At 36.5% G+C, this 17,481-nt stretch overlaps 1 protein-coding gene across 4 annotated transcripts in view; it reads right to left on the minus strand.

Moving 5' to 3' along the window:
- Positions 1-17,481, minus strand: part of Luzp2 (leucine zipper protein 2) — a 393,196-nt gene that overhangs the window by 71,214 nt on the left and 304,501 nt on the right. The window lies entirely within an intron of this gene.

Below are 17,481 nucleotides of genomic sequence, written 5' to 3' on the forward strand. Positions count from 1 at the left end.
ATTGTAAAGTGAAGGGTTTTCTTTCTTATTATCAGCTTACTTTCACATCACCTAGTGTTTGGTCATCATATCATCAGACTTAAAATTGTCCTTATACTCATTTGCCAATATAATTTCCACTGAAATATTGATGACCTGGACTTCTTTAATTAAAAGAAATCAGGCTGATTGCACAGTTTAGTATTCATTGAATATCATTTGTTACAGTCACCTAAAGGGTAAGAAAAACCACCCATATATGGCAACTTTGTGTGCTGATTATGCTTAATTTTTAACCTTGTCAGGATTGAGACAACCACCCAGGATAAGCACATTTGCCCTGGTTGTGAAGGTCTTTATAAATTATACAAATAGGGAAAACCACTGAGAATGTGGTGAGCATCATCCATAAAACTCCACGTTGATTCTAAATATATAAACCAGTTATTTTCTATGGGCCAGTGAAAATGCAAATTGTGATCGTTAAATATATTCAAAACAAGCAGATCTGGTCCTTTAAGCTTGACTCTGGGTCAGATGGGGTAATTGCTATGAAAAAGCCTGAGGTAAAGTTCTGCTTGGGATCTTATTACATTTACGGAGGCAAGAAAGATGGAAAGTCTCTTTTTACCCCATTAAAAATAACTCCTGAATTATAGTACTGGGCTGAATAAGTTGACTGAATATTTTCTGAGTCCTAGTAATATGAATTTTATTTTTATAGTTTAGATATATTTTACTTGAACTAATAGGATTAATGATTAAAGCTACAACAAAAGATAAAATATAACTGACACCTAAGCAGAAATCAGCAAAGAACAGTCACATTGTTGAAACAGTTCTCCAATCTTGATGTCTATGACTTTAATTAAATGTTCATTACAAGAGCTATCAGAAAGAACACTGAAGCACAGTGCAAAAGTCTTGGCAAAACACCCCCACCCCCTCACCATTTATTTGCCTTAAGAATTAAACAAAACAAAACAAAAGGTTATTATTTTTAAGGCTTTGGCTTCTTTTCTCTAAAATTGAATAATATCATCAAATGGAATTGTAGAGTACTGCACATGTGCTGAACATGGGCTGCTTGGAGGAACTGATTACTGCAATCATCCCAAAATGTGAATATGTTGTTGTTAGCACTTAGGACAGGAGCAAAGGCAACCCTGGTAATGTAAGTCTTTCTAGTTCACAGACCCTGGATCCCACCAGTGGGTCCCACCAGTTTGTCCAATGCACCTCATCTGGAAGTCTATCTAATTAAGACATACCTGTGCAAAGTCAGTTATATAATGATGAGCTTTTTTTTTTTTTTTTTTTTTTTTTTTTTTTTGCAATGCTGTTTGACTGCATTGGAAATCAGTCATTGCCAGGGGGGTAGAATTTTATTCTCTTTATTCTGTCCCTTCTGGACCAACAAAAGATACCTGAATATGAGCAAGCAATTTCACCTGAGGTAGGTTGGGGAATTTCCATAAAAAACAAAGAAATACTGAGCTTTCCCCAAGCTCAGAACCAGACCCAGGACCTCTAGTGTGCTAGGTAAATGCCACTGAGCTATATTCACAATCCCTCTGAAAGCTGCTTGTTAAACTCTTCATTAGTGGATCTTTCACATGTGTAGAAACCTAGCAAGATAATTAACTTAATCCTTTATGAAATTTCCTCCTTAATAAGAAAGTATTAAATATTTAGCTGCATGAAAGATTTGCCTTGGGCTTAAATGTGATAAAAAAAATTCTGAAAGAAAAAAGAAAGGCAAAATTCTAATATATATCATTTTCTGTCTTTATAATTTAAAATTATTTATTTTTGCCTTTGAGACAATTATCTGGAAATTATCACTGTAATTTTGTTTTGGTTTTAGCAAAATCGGCTTTTTGTAACTCAATTAATTTTCTCTATTGCTTCTACAAAGGCAAAAAAGGAACTTAATTTCTGCTAGTTTGTCTCATATGCCAGCAGTTCTCTGTCAGAGAGGTTGCAGGCCTCAGGCTGTGCCCAGGAGGGAGTTTGTGCTTACTTCCTTCTCCTGCAGCTGGTATACCCTATAGTCTGGTGGGTCAGGGCTGAGTATAATTCATTAATAATACATCTCTTCTAAATGGTACTTTGTTTCTGAATATGGGGGATACTTTGCAATGATTGCCTGTATGCGTCATTGATTTCTCCACTCATCTTTCTATTTATCCGTTCAGCTGCTAATTATCACTTGTCATGAGTCTTTATATTCAGGAAACATCTACCATATCATCTCAGGTTCTTGCTCTTACCTGTTCACATATATGTATAGTCGGGTCGCTCTTAATTCATCTGATGCTGCTCACACCGGTGAAGCTAGTGAAAACGTTGCACTAAACATTAAATGGACAGATTTTACATTATTAAAACTATCTCAAGTTGGACAAAGTATGTGTACTACTGCAATCCCAGTTCTTGGGAGGAAAATTGAGAGATTGGGGTAGTGGTCTGGCTGTATAAGACCTTCTTTCAAAAACAGAAAACTCTATTTCAACAAAATAAATTTCAAAAATTTGTATGAGTTAGTCAAGTGAAGAATGTCTCTGAAGACACTTCATGGCAAGGAAAGAAACCTCAGGGAGATTTAAGATGGGGAATAGGAAACTACAAAAGAGTGAGACACTATTTCCAGTGTTTGGTGTTGTAGGAATGAAGAGTTTGAGAGGTATTTCCTAGATAGCCTTGAAAGCTACATGGACTGGTATCATTTGCATAAGAACTGTCCAGACAATGGAAGAATGAACAGTAAAAAAGGAGGTGGGGGAGGGAATGATTTGAAATGAAAACATAAGGTTGTTCCATTCACAGTACAGCAGACACAAGGGATCCTTGTAAGTCCTTGGAAGGATGGGCGTGGGTCTGAGCTAAGGGAAGAGGAGAGTGTAGAAAAACAACTAAGACTTCTAACTTTTCTGTAGTTGTAAATGAATGTGCATCACACTGGCAGCATTTTGAGGATTGTACTGTATATGCATGGAGTTGGCAATGTCTTGTGGATTGTACTGTAGGCTTCTGAGTTCCAGAATAAGTAAAATCATCCGCTTCATTCCTTCCAGCTTCCCCATTATGGAAACAGTGAGGAGGAGCAGGAAGGATGCTGGAAGGATGCGTTTTGACAGCCAATTGTACTTCTAATCTCTGGATCTGGCAAATAGGAGCCTATTTAGGGATATGTCGCTCTTGCCAGTGGCATCTGGCAATTAATGCTGAAATGTGGCTTCCAGCTTGCAAAAAAATCTGAGGATTTCTCTGCACAGATTTAAAGACAATTGGCACTCACTCACAGTTTTTTTTTTTTTTTACTACACTATGCTAAAATCAACTGTGTACAAATTTAGTTAGAAATAATGTATACTAAAACTAATTTTATCCATCTTAACCTTTCCACAAGTTCAGGAATGGAAAACTTTAGTGAGTAGTGATTTTAATGCTGTTAATCTGAGTCCAAAGCAAACCAAGCCAACCAACCAACCAACCAACCAACCAACCAACCAACCAACCAACCATTCAACTAAAACAACAGCAACAACAGCAACAGCAACAGCAACAGCAATAGCAACAGCAAAAGTGTACTAACCAAATAAAAATAGATAAGGAATCCAGAAATAAGCACACACACACACACACACACACACACACACACACTCACACACACACTCACCAAACAACCAAAACCATGAATAAAATGCAGAACCTGACCAAAGCAAGCTTTCAGTTTCAATTCCAGGTCTCAGCCCTTTCCGAATGTCACTCAGTCCTATATTTTTTTTTTATAAAGAGGACATACCCCAATCCTTTGATGCCCTAGGACCATAGACCATGATACTCCATCTATTCCAAAAGCACCTTCCCCAATTCTTATACCTGTATAATGACTTCTCAGTCTAAGTGAAGTGCAAACCTGTTGTGTTTTTTTTTCCTTAAAAATGGAACACAAAGTCCCAGTCATAAACCCATCTCCTTGATATCCCCAGAGTGATAGGCGTTCCACCTGTTCCACTCTCAACTCTGTTATCATCCCACACGGCTGGGGCTAAATAAATTGGAATAGATGAGCATTTGCTTGACTCTATTAAATAATCCAACAGAGAGAAGAGAATAGCATTCCTGTGGCCTTGGTGAAATGCAGAATGAAATGCTGAGCTGAGAGAACAGAGGCACACAGAAAGTAATGTGTTTTCCCTTAGTAGAACACACACTATGAGGAAAGATGAGGCATGAGATATAACAGAGAGGAAAAGGAAGAAATAGTTATTATACATTCGAGTCTCTTCTGGAAACTGTAGAAACTTGTAAACTTCCCTAATTTGGAAGCTAAAACTAAGAATGTATATAATTTGGTCAAAATCACTTAGTGGGGCAAAATCAGAAAATTTGAATTTTGAAAATCAGAAATCTGATTCAAAAACTAGATTTCTGAATTTTCTCTTTATATCTCACATTTAAAGTACCTATATATTGTACCTATAACTTCAGAAAAAAAAGCCTTACCACAGTACTTTATTTAAAACTGACATAATATCTGATTAAGGTACAATATTTATATAGAATATAAATATGATCATTATATGAATAATCATATTTATAATGATATATGTTCATACAGAATGGGAGGTAAGAGCTAGACAGGATATGTCTCTGTTATACTCTTTTATCAGTCAGCACTCTCCTTCCTCTGAAACAATTAGGTACTAATAAAGAAAATTAATCTGAAAACTTAAGTCACACTTGATGCAATGGTTATATCTCAGCTGATTACCTTTCCAAACCTCTCAGACATCTGTAAAAGGACACAGAGGTGAGCCTCGGTGAGCATGGCTAAGCCAGAGTTTCCTCAGTAACAAAAGGATATCAAGAAACATTAAAAACTCGACTTCATAAAAAATAAAATCTTTTTGACTTTGAAACATACATTTAAGAAAAGACAAGATGAACAAATGGGGCATCTGGACAATGAGTGTCTGGCAGTGAACTTGTACCTAGAACATGTGTATGAACAAGCTAGTGTAATAATATGTTTAAAAGGATAAAATGCTTCATCCTATTTCTATGAAGTTGATATGCAAACAAAACTGAGAATATAAAAAGTGCCATCATTAACCTTACTAAAATGTAATTATAATATATGCCAATTACCATGAACATAAAAGAAAGACAAAATTTAAAACAATGGACAAGCTAAGTTATTGGTACACAACAAAATATTATATGTAAATTTTTACTCAGTAAAGCTTATTTTAATACATGTATGTCTGAATACACACAGGTACACTTATGTGTGTTGTAAATGTGTGTGTGTGTTGGGGACACAGCCTGTGTGGTAGGTTATTAGGTTATTAGAACATGCAGTAGAGATAATGGCACTCTGAGAATAGCAAAGTGTCCAGGGTCTCAATTCCTCTGCAACAGATGGTACTCTGCTAAAGTACTATATTCAAAAACTTTCCTTAGACATGTGCTGCATCTAGTCCAATGCCTAAAACGCTGAATGTTCTTGAGAAACATTTGCTGAGTAGATCAATTTCATATTGATCTACTTGATAACTGCACATTTGTGGACTAGTTTCATTATTTGCACTTAGTGTTTGTGATTCCTATATTTCTGTGTGATCAAAGACTAACATCTGAAACATCTAAAGGAAAAATGTATTTTAAATTGTGCATGATAATATTATCAGTTTTTGAATATAATTCTCATTTTAAAGTGGTTACATTCAACTCTAGGTATTGAAGGAAGCTTGCTATTTTTAGGGTGTGCACGCACATGCACACTTACATGAGTATGCACACACACACATACACACACACACACAGATTTGTTAGCGTTATAAGTCAGTACATTACATTGAGAGCCAGCAACAATGTGTCATAGGGTCTCCACACATAAATGGAAAAAATTTAGCTTTGTACATTTCTTTGGTGCAATGAGAAGATTCATATGTCCTGCAGTGTATCCTAAAGATTAGATGTTTTTCCCTCACATCAAAATACTAGAGTAACTGTCAGTTATTTTTTAAATTTTTATTAGATATTTTCTTCATTTACATTTCAAATGTTATTCCAAAAGTCCCCTATACCCTCCCCCAGCCCTGCTCCCCTACCCACTCCCACTTCTTGGCCCTAACTTTCCCCAGTACTGGGGCATATAGAGTTTGCTAGATCAAGGGGCCTCTCTTCCCGTAATTGTCAGTTTTATCCTCCCCATATCGAATATTGCAAGGAAAATGCTGAAAAATCTATCTCTCTTATTTGTGGATGTTAATTAAAACAAAAGGAAAGATAACCAAGTAGTAACGAAGGCAGGCAGCTTTCAGGTTTGCACCTGGGCCTGGGAGCGGACCCTGGAATCTGGCTCTCCACACACTCTGCCCACACCCAGAGGCAGATTGACCTCCCCACCCCAGGAGTTATGACATATCCAGGCTCACAGGCTTACATGCTCATAGGAGGGGCAGATTCTAGTCAGAGATAGCAATGCCAGTTAATACCAAAGATAACCAGATGGCAATAGGCAAGTACAAAACATAAGCAATAGAAACCAATGCTATGTGGCAACATCACAACCTAATTCTTCTACCACAGCAAACTCTGGATACCCCAATACACCTGAAAAGCAAGATTCAGATCTAAAATACCATCTCATGAAGATGATAGAGGACTTTAATAATGATATAAATAAATCCCTTGAAGTAGTACAAGAGAACACAGGTAAATAAGTACAAGTCCTTAAAGAGGAAACACATAAATCTCTTAAAGAATTACAGGAAAACACAATCAAACACGTGAAAGAATTGAATAAAACCTTCCAGGATCTAAAATTGTAAATAGAAACATTAAAGGAAGCACAAAGGAAGACAACATTGAAAATGGAAAACCTAAGAAAGAGATCAGAAGTCATAGATGGAAGCATCACCAACAGAATACAAGATATAGAAGAGAGATTCTTAGGCAAAGAAGATACCACAGAAGACATTGACAGAACATTCAACGAAAATAAATAAATAAATACCAAAGCAAAAGCTCCTGACTCAAAACATTCAGGAAATCCAGGACACAATGAAAAGACCAAAAGTAAGAATAACAGGATAGAAGAGAGCAAAGATTCTTAACTCACAAGGCCAGTAAACATTTTCAACAAAATTATAGAAGAAAACTTCCCTAACCTAAAGAAAGAGAGGCCCATAAAAATATAAGAAGCCTACAGAACAAAAAACATATTGGACCATAAAAGAAATTCCTCCTGTCCCATAATAATGAAGCACCAAAAGCACAAAACAATGAAAGAATATTAAAAACTATAAGGAAAAAAAGATCAAGTAACATAAAGGCAGACCTATCAGAATTACACCAGACTTTTCAACAATTGCTGGCACCCACATGGCAGCTCAAAATTGTCTGAAAATCCAGTTCCAAGGAATCTAACACCTTCACTCAGACATACAATTAGGCAAAATGCCAATGCACATGAAATTAAAATAAGTAAATTATTAAAAATAAACTGAAAATTCAGGTGATAGCAGATGCTGGTGAGGATGTGGAGAAAGAGGAACACTCCTCCATTGTTGGTGGGATTGCAAGCTGGTACAACCACTCTGGAAATCAGTCTGGTGGTTCTTCAGAAAATTAGACATAGTACTACTGGAAGACCCAGCATATACACCCAGAAGATCTTCCAAATTGCAATAAGGACACATGCTCCACTATGTTCATAGCAGCCTTCTTTATAATAGCCATAAGCTGGAAAGAACCCAGATGTTCCTCAACAGAAGAATGGTTTCAGAAAATGTGGTACATTTACACAACGGAGTACTACTCAGCTATTAAAAATGATGAATTCATGAATTTCTTAGGCAAATGGATGGATCTGGAGGATATCATCCTGAGTGAGGTAACCCAATCACAAAAGAACACACATGACATTCGCTCCCTGATAAGCAGATATCAGCCCAGAAACTTAGAATATCCAAGATACAATTTGTAAAACACATGAAACTCAAGAAGAAGGAAGACCAAAGTGTGGATATTTCACTCCTAAAGCACACAAAGACCCAACACACAGAGAGAGAGAACTTCAAACCAATTTCCCTAATAAATCCTGATGCAAAAATACTCAATAAAATTCTCACAAACCAAATCCAAGGAAACATCAAAACAATGATTCACCATGACCAAGTAGGCTTCACCCTAGGGATGCAGGGATGGTTCAGTATACTGAAATCCTTCAAAGTAATCCACTAGATAAACAAACTCAAAGAGAGAAACCACATAATCATCTTGTTAGATGATAAAAAAGCCTTTGACAAAATACAACACCTTTATTTTAAAAGTGTTGGAGAAATCATGAATTCAGGGTCCATACCTAAACATAATAAAATCAATTTACAGCAAACCAATAGCCAACATCAAAATAAATGGAGAGAAAATGGAAGAAATCCCACTCAATTCAGGGACTAACGAAGGCTCCCCATTCTCTCCCTATCTATTCAATATAGTAATTGAAGTTCTATCCTGGGCAATCAGACAATAAATGGAGATCAGGGGGATACAAACTGGAAAGGAAGAAGTCAGATGATATGATATTATACATAAGCAACTCCAAAATTCCACCAGACAACTCCAACAGCCGATAAACAACTTCAGCAATATGGCTGGAAATAAAATTAACTCAAACAAATCTGTAGCCTTCCTCTCTTCAAAAAATAAATAACCTGAGAAAGAAATTACAGAAACAACACCTTTCACAATACTCACAAATAATATAAAATATCTTGGTGTGACTCTAACCAAGTAAGTGATAGATTTGTATGACAAGAACTTCAAGTCTCTGAGGTAGGAGTGGCAGAGCATACTCATAGAGGAAAAGGGGAGTGGGGAGAAGGAGGGTGGGTTTGGGATTGGGGGGGGGGGTAACCAGAAAGGGTGATATAATTTGAAATGTAAATGAATAAGATGATTAATAAAAAAATGCAGCAAACACATGAAAACTAAAGAGGAAGGAAGACCAAAGTGTGGATACTTAATTCCTCCTTAGAATGGGGAACAAAATACCCATGGAAGGAGTTACAGAGACAAAGTTTGGAGCTGAAACAGAAGGAAGGACCATCCAGAGACTGCCCCACCCGGGGATCCATCCCATATACAACCACCAAACCCAGACACTATTGCATATGCCAGAAAAATTTTGCTGACAAGACCCTGATATAGCTATCTCTTGTGAGGCTCTGCAAGTGCCTGACAAATACAGAAGTGGATGCTCACAGTCATCTATTGGATGGAACACAGGGCCCCCAATGAAGGAGCTAGAGAAAGTACCCAAGGAGCTAAAGGGGTCTGCAACCCTATATGAAGAACAACAATATGAACTAACCAGTACCCCTCCCGCCAAGAGCTGTGTCTCTAGTTGCATATGTAGCAGAGGATGGCCTAGTCGGCCATCAATGAGAGGAGAGGCCTTTGGTCTTGTGAAGATCATATGCCCCAGTACAGGGGAATGTCAGGGCCAGGAAGAGGGAGTGGGTGGGTTGGGAAGCAGGGCAGGGGGAGTGTATAGGGGACTTTCGGGATAGCATTTGAAATGTAAATGAAGAAAATATCTAATAAAAAAGAATGCAGCTTTCCTTTATTGAACATCTGCTTGGTTCAGTTAATATTCTTGTAGTATGATGACAATTTTTGAAAACTTAAAGTGAGATCACACAACTCTCTCAAAAGAAGAAAAATTCTGAATCCATCTTAAACCCTACAACAGTGAATTGCTTACATTATGAAAAAAAAAGACAAAGTTGAAGTCTTTGCAAGCAATAAAAGCTAATGCTCACTCTGCTCATGTGCTAGACAGGATTATGAGCTGGCAATTTACTTGTATTTATTCATCATATTCTCAGAATAACTGTTTAATGTAAAAGCTACTATTACTACTATTTTGTAGTTGAGAATAAAAATTCACCTATGTTCAAATTCATACTGTAACTATTATGGTATTACACACAGGAGGCTGATCACGACTCTCTGCTTCTAAATACTGAGCTGTCTTTGTTACTTTTCAGGATTATGATGAAGAGAGTGGCCCAGTTCCAAGTAAAATACAAGCTTGGAAAATGCCTAAGCCAAGAGTTTCTTAGATACCCTCTGTGTGATGGTTATTCTTAGTTGTCAACTTGACCACATCTGGTATTAGCTAAAATCCAAGCAGGTAGGTAGGTACACCTGTGAAATGGTTTTCTTCATTAAATAATTTGAAGTGAGAAGACCTATCTTTAATTTGGATTATTTGAGGTGGGAAAACACAGCTAACTAAAATTAAAAATTAATACCTTTACTTAAGAATAAAGATTAAAATCTGAGTCATACATTCTAGTGTCCCCCTAAATACAGTACATGAAGAAGAAAGCTTGCTCCCTCTTTGCCTGCTTGTACTCACTCTTATCAGCATCCTTTACTGTTATCCAAGATTAATTCTGTTATCCAAGATTCCTTTACTGTTATCCAAGATTAATTCTTCATGATTCTAATGTATATTGAAGACCAGCTGAGAGATTCTTTTGGACTGAACAACTACTGGACTCTTGGACTTTCTATTTGGTAGAAAGTCATTGTTGAACTAGCCTATAAGACACTCCAATAAATCAATCTCTCTTTCTCTCTCCCTCCCTCTCCCTCTCTATCTGTCCCTCTCCCCCTCCCTTCCTCCTCTCCCTGTCCCTCTCCTTTCCCCCCTCACTTCCCCCTCTCTCTCCTCTCTCTTTTTCATTCTAACAGCTTTGTTCCTCTAGAGAACCTTGACTAATATACCCTATAACTTTGGTTATGAGAAAAGTTTTATACTCCATTGAGTAGCAATAAAATTTTCATCCTCATTAAATTTCTTATTAGGAAGAAAAAGGAAAATATTAGATTATGAGGTATTTTATTCTACTTTATGCCTACAATGCTTCTATATTATCAATGCTTTTTCTCTCTTCCTTTGTCTCATGCACATCCTATTGTAAAAGACTTTTGACTTAGCATGTCCCCTTGCTCAGTCCCTGATCTTGTCTTTTATTTTATGCATACAAATAGTCCTCTCTTCTGGGACTTTTTTTTTTACTGGTTATTTTATTTATTTACATTTCGAATTTCTGTTCCCCTTTTCTCCTCCACAAATCCCCATCCCATCCTTCTCCCACTACTTCTAGGAGCATGCTCCCGGACTTACTCATCCACTCCAGCTCTGCACTTCCCTAGGATCCCCCTTTTCTGGGGCATCAAGCCTTCATAGAGCCAAGGGGCTCCCCTGCTACTGATGCCAGACAAGGCCATCCTCTGCTACATATACATCTGAGTAGTACTGCACTGTGTAAATGTACCACATTTTCTGTATCCGTCCCTTTGTTGAGGGACTTATGGGTTGTTTTTAAAACATGTCTTTCTTAGTATCCCTCTACTCAGAATCTTTCCCTAACCTCTGCCCTGAGTCTCTTCATGACCACAATGCTTTTCAGTACTTCTTACCACTGTCCACAAATGACGCAAGTTCACACTCTAGGTTGGATTTCTTCCTCAGTATTGAAGATACTCCCTTGTCTCCATCATCATCATCATCATCATTATCATTAATTCCATTTCTTCTCTATAAATACTTTCAAGCACCTATCTAGCATCAGTATAATGCCTTGAAGGTCTAATCTAAGCTGACCCTTGTATAAAGCTAATTTTGAGGTATTTATAATTTTTCAGTGTATAATAAATAAATAAATAAATTTTAAAAGAAAAAAGTGAGAAAAATTTACAAAATCTAATGCTATCAGAATAGACTAAATGAACTGCTGTGACCTCTAATTTAATGTGAGTGTCATAGACTTTAAAAATCAGCTCTAACTTTGGGCTTTTCAGAAATATAGAATGCTGTCACTGCCAGACCTGCTAGGGTATTTTCTTTTAGTATGTAAAATTTGTGAACATCCAATACTGCATCTTGGTTTAGTTTGCTTAAAGCCTGGGTATTGTTACTCAAACACCCAGAATCTAACCAGAGATCCATGAGAGTGCTTAATTGCTATTGATGTCTTATAGTCTAAGACACTGAAATTCAAGCAGTGTGCAATTACAATGTTCACACCAGTGATGCCATTGATATAATAATGTGTGATCACTGTTTTCTACAATATATTTATACAATATATTTAATTTAAACGATTTTAATAAGGAAGAAATGAGAGGTGCTTTAATACATTGCTAACACAGTTTCTTCTTTATAAAAATATTCAGAGGAATATTTGCAATAATAATATTGTAGTAGACTTTAGGGATTTATAAAATAATTTACTAGTCTAATCTTTTGAAGAGATTATTAAATACTTTGAGAACTGCAATTTTAATACTGAATGGCATTACATTTTCAGAAGTAGTTTTTAAGTGTGCATGTTTGAATGTTACCTGCTTTTTTCCTGACACAGAAACTGATATTCAGCATGTGTTTTTACAGACTCGGTTTCTAGGTATATGGCAGAGCTCAAAAAGAAGAGATGCTCTCCTTCAGCTATGTATGACCTTATCCACATTAAACTAAGTGTACTGGACAAGCCGACTTTGGTGTGCATTCATTAGATGATGGTAGAGCTTCATAGAATAACTTTCATATAGCTATTGATGATTATTGTAGTATGAATTGCATATCCTTTCTCTGTCAGATTATTTTATATTTTTGTATTGTGTACTCTTCTTGCATTGAAAGAAACAGGGTTAAGTACAAATTCCTATGCCGAATATTGAAAGTTACCTGTCCAAAGTATCATATCGTCCATGGAAAGTAGAGACTTCCAACTTGGAGGAAGGCTTACACATCCTTTTCTGGAAACTGAGTAGATTTCTGGAAATCATGTGACTTGTTGGTTTTAAAACTGTACAAATTAGATGATTGAGCTAAAAGATATATATACATATATATATATTAAAGATATAAAGATTGTATATATATAAATACATATTATATATATATATGTTACATCTCTATATCTCTATATCTCCATATCTCTATATCTATCTATCTATCTATCTATCTATCTATCTATCTATCTATCTATCATCTATCTATCTATCTATCTATCTATCTATCTATCTATGGCTGCAGTTTCTAGCTTCCAGCTGAGTGCTATAGTTCAGTCACCTGAGTCATCTCTGATGCCTTCTGCCATCATGCAGGGAACTATTCAGTCAGCTGTTTCACATTAACTAAGGAATTAGCTCTGCTCTTGGTTGAAACCAGAAATGTTTCATCTAAAGGAACCTCATGTCTGGAACTGTCTAAAACAGAAACTTTTAGATAGAAACAGAGGGCAATGAAGGACCTGGAATAGAGGAACTGTGAAAAAGGTTATTGATGAAGTGCAGTATCTCTGTGGGAACAGCAAGTATAACAGAAATAGAAGACAATTTTCCAACAAAATTTCAGGAAAAAAAAGACCTATGCTTTTGAATGCTGTAGATATGAATTGCTAAGTATATATAGGCAGAGGTGGTGCTATCCATGTGATCAGCCTGAGTTCTGAGGAAGCTGATATAGGTAATGTACACAGGAGCATCTTTTGTAGGGAGTCTACTCTCTTACAAATGAATATGATAGCAGATGTAACTTGTTTTTCCACATGAGCATTCTGGGACTGCCTTACCCAATCCAGGCCTAATGATTCTACTGCTTGTATTACCACTGGTAAAGACCCCCAGAGTACATTTCCTGTGAATTCTGCACTTGTGGTCCTATCAGGAATAAAATTTACAGTTGTCTGTCTCTCCTTTTTATAAAGTGCTGTGTCTGTGGCTCAACTTTTCATTCAATCATCTTAAGAGGTAGGAGTGGGTGGGTAGGGGGGTGGGGGGAGGGTATGGGGGACTTTTGGGATAGCATTGGAAATGTAAATGAGGAAAATACCTAATAAAAATGCAAAAAAAGGTAACTCATCTCTCTTACTATGCATAGGTTAACAAACAGCCTTGTAAGTGAATAAATAATGCTAATTTTGTATGAACAAAATCAAGGATATTTACAAATGTAGATTTGGCTTTGTGTCTTTGTTTTCTAAGACAGTGTTTCACTGTATAAGCCTGGTTTTTCCTGGAACTAACTATGTGGACAAAGCTGGGCTGAAACACATAGAGGCCAACCTGCCACTGCATCCAGAGCACTAGGGGTAAAGGGGTGCATCACCAGCCCTTATGTAGATCTGAAATGTCTCCTGTCATGACAGAGGATAAACATCTAATGATGTTGCCAAAAGAGCCTTCAAAGGACAGCCATTTGGTTCTGTCCTCTGAAGTTGCTTTCATTGCCATTAGGAGAAAGGATAGGCAAGCAAGGCTCTTTAAAAATTATACAAAGTGCAGAATTCATGAATGTTTATAGCTTTCTTTCACTTTATGATGATAAGAAAATTTAAGTTTGGAATAGAGATATTTCTGTATTTTTCTGTATTTTAACTGGAGAGTGGAGATATTTGAGGAAAGTATCTACTAGAAATGAGATCTGTTGCTCTCTTCAGGATGCTCAACCATGTACCTAAAAAATGCTGTGACTTTTATTTTATAATTTCAGACACTAAAATAACCTATGACTAGTATTTATGTAATTAACTTTCTGAGTAAAAAGCAAAAAGTAGGATGAGTAAACATTTATGAGCCCCCCCCCCCAATCATAGCATTTCTTGTGACCTTGTGCATCTGATCACAGAGTTGGATCTGTATAGTACCTCCAGACAGTTTTGGAAGGGAAATGATTTTCCACAAAAGATTCATGATACCTTACTGCTCCTTCTATACCAAAAAATATGGAATCACCTTAATCTAGTGTAAATTAAATGCTCTTTTCAGTGGGAAGTCTGATTGGGAGGCCAAGGCATAAACTTAACCTGATGGCCAGTACAGGAGTATGCAAAGGTAAATCAACAAACCCAAGGTCACCCAACCCTCAGACCCAAAGGGAAGTTTGCTAACAGAATTACTGTCTTTATTTTGACTATCTTCAGTAACATCAAGAAATGTTACAGGCTTCACAGTTCCAACTTTTCTATTGCACCTCTACAACAGCATTCAATTTCCACTACAGTGATGAGACACAAACTATCCAAACCTATCTGAATATGGTGGCTCTGCAGAAGCACCAGACCTACACCAAATATTTAAATTGTCTTGAGCCTTGGCATAAAGCCTGACATCTGAGTGCCAGCTAGGAATGAGTTTTGGAAATTGTATCAAATTTTGAAATGAGACTTTGAGGTTAGGTGGGAAGTCAGTAGAAAAGGATAAAAGGGTTATCAGCAATATCCAGAATTGATACAGTCTGAAATGGGGTTAAATACAATCATAATAACATCTATAATATATTTTGAAACCCAGCCTTGTGATATGTACTCATAGACCCACCATGGCTTATATACACTTACCACTAGAAAGAGTTCCTATATACAAACAAGAGAACTCAGAATGGAAGAAGAAAGCTTCCTCACACAAAAATACTTCCTAAATGTCTAAATTTTCAAAATACTTAATAACAAACTTGTTCATGCTACAGTTCCCCACAAGAAAAAGATGCCTGGAGCAAATCTATAAACTTTTGATCAATTGCAGATATTTCCACATCTTCACTGAAATGCACTTATGGGCTTCACAATCCTCATCAAGCACTGAGAACAGACTCCTCTGTAGCTGAAGTGGAACACATGCACAATAAAAGATTTTGAACAAATGCATGAGCATGCATCCAGAACTCTTACATAAAAATCATGACATTATATGTAATTCTCTTTAAAACTTTAGGATTGGCTCCTTGCCCAAAATTATTAAAAATAAATCTTGAGCTTTCAGTAAAATTTAACATTTGAATATTAGAATACATTTGAAGAAATACATATAGCTATTAAAATTACATGTCATCATATTTAATAAGAATTACATGTAATCTTTTAAAATTGTGTATATACCTATCATCTACCTATTTATCTACCTACTATCTATCTCTCTATCATCTATCAATCTATCAATCTATTTGTCTATAATCTTTCATATTAGTAGTGTAAATGAAAAGGTAAATGAAGCTATTTATATTTTATGTTTTACATAGAAGTAACATGGCCTCAAAATTTATTTAGTTTTAATTGTAATCGGGTTCCCTCCCCCTTCCTTTATAACTGAATGTTGGAACTAGTAAAATTGAGCTTTGATCAGAACCTGTCTTGGCTCTGCTTCTACTTTCTCCCCGTCTAGTTCCTCCCTTAGCTCGAGTGGCCATCTCAGTCAAACCGTTCATGTTGCGAGCTGCTGGCCGGCCACAACATTAATAAGTTAATAAACTTGTATGTCTTATACTCAAGAGCATAATTCTAACGTGATATCTTTTAAATTAGTTATCCAGAAATATTGTAAGCATTGAACACATATATGACCCATACAATGCAAGACTGTTTTTTGTTTGTTTGTTTTTTTAGGACTCTCTCTGTTATGTATCTCTGTCTGTGTTGGAATTTAATATGTAGATCAGGCTAGCCTTGTACCTACAGAGATACACCTGTCTGCTTTCTGAGTGGTGGGATTAAACGCATATGCCATTGCTCTCAGGCTTCCACATGATTTGAAAATAAATACTAAATAATAAATAACTGCTAGTGTATATGCAAATAAATTGTGGCATTTATGTGTAGGATCCTTTCAAAGGCCTTGATTTGTTATTTGTGCAATAGAGTCCATATTTCCTCTTTATTGTTGTGTGAAGGTTAGACATAACTACACACTCCAAGCATTGGATAAAACACAAAATGTTAGTGGCTCACTATGTGATACCTTTGAGTGCTCAATACTTTCAACTGAACAACACTGGACAAGTCTCAGATATTCTCTCTGTAAACTTTTCCAACCTTCTTTCCTTTGCCACAGAGTCATAGAAACTAGTTCTTCCTCAAAGCAGCCATAACTCTGACCAATAAAACACCGTTCTCTGTGAGTCTTTGGAAGGGCTAACCACAAGACACACTCTGATCTACAATGGTTAATCACAGGTAATAGATGACACAACATTCCAGAGGTGAGAGGCCAAGCCTCAGAATGAACACATGCCAGAAAGACTGCAGGGAGATGGCACAGACAAGCTCTTCTGAACATCCCTTAATCAGTTATGAGATCTTGTTCTTTAATCACACTTACACAGAGTTGTTTATTCTCTATTGAAATTACTCATAAACAATGACAATTTTCTCCAGGTATTTGGAGCTTAATGGCTGACAGGTCCAGATGTTTTCTAAGGGCTCTGGGGACTATGGATTAAAGGGCACCAAATCAAAGGCAGGAAGAACATATGTCACAATGTGCCAGGATAATGTGCTACATACAAATACCAGTTAACATAATTAGCACATTTCCTGTAATCCTAAAGCCCAGAGTTAGTGCAGTACAGCACTCCACCAGTTCTCGATTCTCCATAAAAATCAGTTCACTGTCACAGTTAGTAAAATATTTATA

This window comes from Mus caroli, unplaced genomic scaffold, assembly GCF_978045245.1.
Source record: "Mus caroli unplaced genomic scaffold, Mus_caroli_1 scaffold_8, whole genome shotgun sequence".
Taxonomy (NCBI): domain Eukaryota; kingdom Metazoa; phylum Chordata; class Mammalia; order Rodentia; family Muridae; genus Mus; species Mus caroli.